The sequence below is a fragment of the Hypanus sabinus genome, unplaced genomic scaffold (genome assembly GCF_030144855.1).
Source record: "Hypanus sabinus isolate sHypSab1 unplaced genomic scaffold, sHypSab1.hap1 scaffold_246, whole genome shotgun sequence".
Classification (NCBI taxonomy): domain Eukaryota; kingdom Metazoa; phylum Chordata; class Chondrichthyes; order Myliobatiformes; family Dasyatidae; genus Hypanus; species Hypanus sabinus.
In genome coordinates this window covers 25,327-31,198 of record NW_026780581.1, presented here as the reverse complement: position 1 = coordinate 31,198, position 5,872 = coordinate 25,327, and the positions used below count along the sequence as shown (strand labels likewise).

Here is a 5,872-nt window from a genome sequence, read left to right as displayed (position 1 = left end):
ATTGGGCGGGAAAAAATCAGCCATGATTGAATGATGGAGGAGACTCGGTGGACTGAATCACTTCATTCTGCTCCGATATCGTTTGTCTTATCATGACTGATTGATGAGTCCTTCGGATCCCCTGTCAGGATCTGTGACGTGTGAGGGACTATTACAGATTTTTTCACTGAGATCCTTTTATTTGTCTTCAGCGTTTAAATTTCAGTGAGATTCGCTTTTGAAAAAAATTAACAGGAATATATTTTTCTCCTTTGTATTGTTAATGTGCCTCATTATCTCTGGTTAAAGTTAGACCTGCGGTGAGAGATTTATTGGAAGAAATGCCCACAACTGGAAAGAAGCCACGACTGAGAATGAGGGAACAGCGACAAGTGAACCAGCCCGAGGACTGAGAGTACCCACTGAAGAGAACCCTCTGACTCAGAGTTTTCATTGATTCAGTCAGGAGAAAGTTTGGTGAGTCCCATTCACTTGAACACTGGTCCTTTAAACATTACATATCTTTACAAAGGAAGATACGAAATTGGTGGAATGCCTCTGTCAGACCCGGTTGCAATCACTCCAACTCTGGTAATGTGCTTTCAGAAGCCCAGCTCTTTAAAATCACTCACATTCTCTGAGTGTTTGCTCATTTGAAAGTCCTGCATCATCTGAAGTAGCTTTTGGTCAGTTCTGATGTTTCCTTGTTACGTTATAATCATCTCAAAATGCGTTGACAATTTCCTCCCTTTATAAGAAGCCCCAAGCGTGTCATGGCGTAGTGATTGTAGCAATGTGGAATTATCATGAACTGCAGCAACATGCCATTGATTCCTCTGGTTATTGCAATCTGCAATGATGTACTTACCCTCGAATATGTCGTCGTGTAGGCCTCTGCTGGAAACAGACCTTTTTAAAAGTAAAATATCCCAAAATCACATTTTATTCAGTCCTCACTAGCAAATCGGACCCAATAGTTTACATTTACATACCTTGGCCTCGTCAAGTACTTTTCTAGTAATTACATTGTCAAAACCTATGAACATGACATTTAGCAGAGGTGGAAATTCAAAGTTATGTTCTAATAGATGTTGTACATGGGACTTTTGCAAAGCCTTTAACAATGTGTGACATGGCAGCTTGGTCTCGATGATCAGGTCCCATACGTTCCGGAGAGAGGAAGTTGGATATATTCAAAATTAGCTTCAAAGTAGCAAGCAAAGAGTGCTGGTTGAAGGTTTCCCCTCGCAATGGAGGCGAGTAACTAGTGGTGTGCTGCGAGGCTACAAGTTGGGACCTTTGATATTCGTTATTTTATAGCAATGATTTGGATGCAGTTGCACAAGGATTACTTGACTGGTAAGTTCACAGAATGCACAACATTAGTAGTTCTGTTCACAGAGAAGATTATCGTAGTATCTAGGGGATCTAAATGGACAGGGAGTGGTAAAGAGATTGCAAAACCAGCCCGAGCAGTAGCGGATTCATGCAGATGTTGGGGATTATGTGGAGGAAACAGCCAGAGGAAGTGGATGAGGCAGGTGCAGTTGCAAAAAGCAGCTGGGATTTGTAGATGGTGTGAAGAGGCCAGAAGGGAAATGGGCCCATTACAGGGAACTGTGACCATCTCAGTGGGCACTGTGGTTGGCATTGTCTCGTTGGGCTGAACGCTCTGAATTTGGACTCTATTGCTCTGTGACACTGTTAGAAGATGCGCCAGGTATCAGTGGACAGACATAGACATCGTGTGGAATTTTTTATTAACGGGGAATGTCTGGTCCCCAAGACAACCTCTTCTCTGATAACAGGGGATGGAAGTACTGTCATATTTGCAAAGTAATCGTACTCTCTCTGACTCACTGTCTGCTTGTTGTGCAATTCAGGGCATCATCAGCAGGTGGAGCTGTCCTGCACCGGGACCAAAGTGCAAACCAGACGACGACAATCAGCAATCTTCAGAATGGACACAGGTATGATCACTGGGATCTTTGAATTAAACTTTTGTCGCGTTTGTACACAGTAGTTCAGATGAAGAAACTGGCACAGATGTTAACAGTGCACAGCAAAGTTTCATCAAGCAGTGTCATTTATCCCACTGGTAATTGATCAATCTAACAGTTCCAGCGCAGGGACCTGACACCAGTAATCGTCGAATCACTCCGCTCACCATGCAAGGCTTCAACTGAGTGCAAGGAGCCGGAGACCCTTAATCAAGTGGTTGTGAGTGAAAGACAGACAGGAATGTGACAGCAGTCTTGTGGTTTATGTAAATGTTCAGGGTCAGGGTCCGTTTCACCTCCAGACAGGCCCTGATGTGTAAGTCATCGCCAACTTTCATTTATTAAACTCAACGCCAGATGAAAGGAATATTTCCGGGATTTCAGCGATTGTGTGATAACACAGCAATTCAGGGTTTGGAAGGAAAGCTATCAAGACCGCCCGGGATTTTATTGGTCGCTGCGCAAAGTAGAAGAGGGGTGTTTCCGAAATCTGTTTTCTGTAGCAGAGCGGAGATCATTGCCGGTGTTGGGAATGGCTGAGGATCAGGAGGAAGCTCATTGTAGATACATTTGTGATCTGCTTCGGAGTTTTAATACCTCAGTGAATGTCTGGGTTGTGGAGAAAGGGTGAACATGAGTTTCTAAATATTTCCTTCTTGAGATGATCTTCTACCTGAATTTAAATTCCCAGGATCTCTGATTGGAAACCCGGTAAAACCAATGACCAACTTTCTCAGTCCCCTGTAGGCATTGTGATTGTGCTCAACTCTGTGAATCCAGATGGAATAAATAGATGCTACAGCCTAGAAACGGGTCCTTCTGCCCATCTAATTCATGCTGATCTAAGTGTCTGAGCTTGTCCCGTTTTCCTACAGCTTTTCCCAAATTTCCCTTGTAAAATTCTTCTATCCTTTTTCCTGCCAGCATGCTCTCAATTTTGCAATTTTATTTGTGTTTGTGGCCTCCTCTGGATGCAGGTAATTTATACCCATCAGCCACCACGTGGAAAAATGCCCCATTTGTCCTTTTTAAATCTCTGCCCTCGAGTCTCAGACTCCCCTACCCCCGGGAAATAATACTGTGTCCACCTACCCTATCTGCACCCCTGATTATGGTATGTGTGTGTGTAAGGTCACCCTTCAAGCTCCTATGCTCCAGGGAAAACTGTCCCAACCGAACCATATAACACAAACAAGAACACCCTATTCCAGTACTTTAGTATTCATTTATCTCTACACACTTTCCAGCATAATTACGTCCGTCCTATAGATTAGCAGCTGCAAATACACGCAAAGCTCTCTAATTGAGACTTTGCCAATGACTTGCATAGTTGTTACATGACGATCATCAGGCGGGGGATAAGATGGGAACCAATGGTGTGGTCAGCATAGATCTCAAGATAATGGTCAGCCTGCGACCCGCCAGGGTACCGGACGATGTGCGTCTCAAGGGAATGGTCAATCGGTGACCAAGGGGACTGGACATCGTGTTGCAAAGCGATTGGGGAATGTGTGATCCAGCAGACTGGAAAAGGTGTAATACCGTGTGACACAGACTGCTGGACAGTAAGTGTCTTTGGGTGATTTTAGCTTGTGGAAGATAATCGCAGTAATATTTCCTGGTATCACCGGACATTGTTGCATTAAGTTCCCATGGTCATCCGTGTGCTCAACTGTTGTGATTAGTCTATCCTATTATTTTACTGGGAGTAAATGCTTCCAGTCACTGGCTTATTGGGGTGGTCACCTGATGGGATGCACAGTTCACATTACCCAGCACAGTCCCACTCCAAATCCAGTCAGCCTGAGTCTCGGCTCCATTGCAGTCTGAATCAGTTTTGCTCAGATTTAATCATACTCGTATAACCTGCAATTCATCACTTATTTCAGTTGGGAAATTGAAACGAGCAGCGAAGAGACTGAAGAGGATTTTACCAGGCGGATCAGCAAGGGAAGATGATCGGGACACGGGAAGCAAGGTACCAAAGCAGGGTCAGATTGAGAGCGATGTCCCAATGGAATGCGGTCCGGCCCCAGAGGAGGAGGAGAAAATTCAGCCCAGAGACAGTGACGTCAGAGACACCGATCGGGACCCTGGAACTGGCACAAGCGAGGCGACTGTCTGTCAGCTCGAAAGCTCATTAAACACTGAATTGTCAAGTCCCCAACAAGGAGCGGGTGAGCAAAATATGAGAGTGATGTTGTCACAGAATGTGGCAGGGAGGAGGGTAAAGTTAAGGCCTTGTTAGAGGGTTGGTCGCGGGGGGGGGGAAGAATATGTGGGTATGGTACATGTGGTGTAGTGGGGCAGCCGTTATCCCACTGCAGGAAATGTACTACCTGCTTTGACGATTTCCAGGATGTGTATTGGAGGAAATGCAGCTTTCCCGATGAGGAGAGTATTTCCAGGATGTGAATCAAGGGAATGTATTCGCCAGGATGGAGAGAGTATCCATCTGGGAAAGCTGAGGAATCCAGATTCAGAAATCTGGGAAGCGAATATTACCGACAGTCCCAACATCTATTGCCCATCCAAAATGGAAACAGGTGAGTGGGTGGGATGGCGGATGGACTGCTTTGCATTAATTGTGATCCTTCTATTGTTGGTTCGGTTTTAAAGCCAGTGTTGGAGATGGGGAATTTATCCATTGTTTCTGTAGGCAGGTTCAAGACACGATTTTTGTTGAGTTGGGTGAGAGCGGTGGAGACGAGGGATTTCTGAGTTCAAGCCTACATTTTCCTTTTTATATTCACAGAGTCAGGGTTTACAATCTCCGACCTCCTGGCAGAGGGGGAGGAATATCGACTGTACCAACTGACAAAGTTCTACAGGGACAGACTCAAACAAGCGATTGAAGAAAAAGTTGAAAGACTCGGCTGGATGTTGACGAAGGAGGGACATTTCAGTAGAGAAGAAAATGAGGTGAGTGTAGTTTGTGTATTGATTGCGAACTGCTGGGAATAGTGACCAAAATTAATCTCCCTCACCTTCTTGGAGTTCTACACGGGATTGAAGACTTTGATCTCTGTCTTTTCTCCAGCAGATCTGTTTACAGCTGTTGAGCTGGGGAGCAATGGGAACTACAGGGTCAGTGTCACATTTTCCTCTCACAACTGCTGTATTTATCAGTGAGAAATAAAAGCAGTGGCTGTGAATCTGGACTTTGAACAGGCATTCAGTCTGAAACTAAAGTCAAATCTGGTCTGAACCATCGGGCAGATTCATCTCAGCTCATTAATCCAGGATGAATATTAACCTGTCAGATTGTAAATTGGGCCAACTGGCTTCGGAGCGGTACTTGAGGAACGGAAACCTGCTAACCGCAGCTGGTCGTTGTTCTGTGAGTTCCCAGACAATGTGTAGATGACTTGTCATAGTCATAGAAAAGTACAGCACAGAAACAGGCCATTTGGCCCATCTGTTCCATGCTGGACTACTTAAACTACCTATCCCCATTGACCTTCACCAGGCCATGGCACTCTATACTCTTATCATTCATGGATCTATCCAGAGTTCTCATAACCGCTTGTACTGTTTGTGCTGCTACCTAGTTTCACACTCATAGCACCCTCTGAGTTAACAAGTTTCATCTTTGTACCCCCTGAACTTTTCACCTTTCACCCTTTACTGTTAACCTCTTGTTGTAGTATCTCTTTACCTCAGTCCAAAATGCCTGCTTGCATTTATCCTATCTGTACTCCATGTAATTGTGTAAATTTCATTCAAATCTCCCCTCAGTCTTCAACGTTCCAATGAATAAAGTCCTGACCCGTTCACTCTTCTCTTAGAACTTAGGTCTTCCCATCCCGGCAACATCCTTGTCAAGTCAAGTCAAATCAAATTTACTAATAAGGCACATTTAAAAGCCACCCATTTTGACCAAAGTGTTGTCC

The 5,872-nt window shown here is 44.6% G+C and overlaps 1 long non-coding RNA gene across 1 annotated transcript; it reads left to right on the top strand.

The window, feature by feature from the left end:
• The first annotated feature begins 346 nt into the window (after positions 1 to 346).
• On the top strand, positions 347 to 3,934 carry LOC132387972 (uncharacterized). The gene is made up of 3 exons (XR_009510105.1): positions 347 to 456; positions 1,863 to 1,949; positions 3,869 to 3,934. It is a non-coding gene; the product is annotated as an uncharacterized LOC132387972 (long non-coding RNA).
• The last annotated feature ends 1,938 nt before the right edge of the window (positions 3,935 to 5,872 follow it).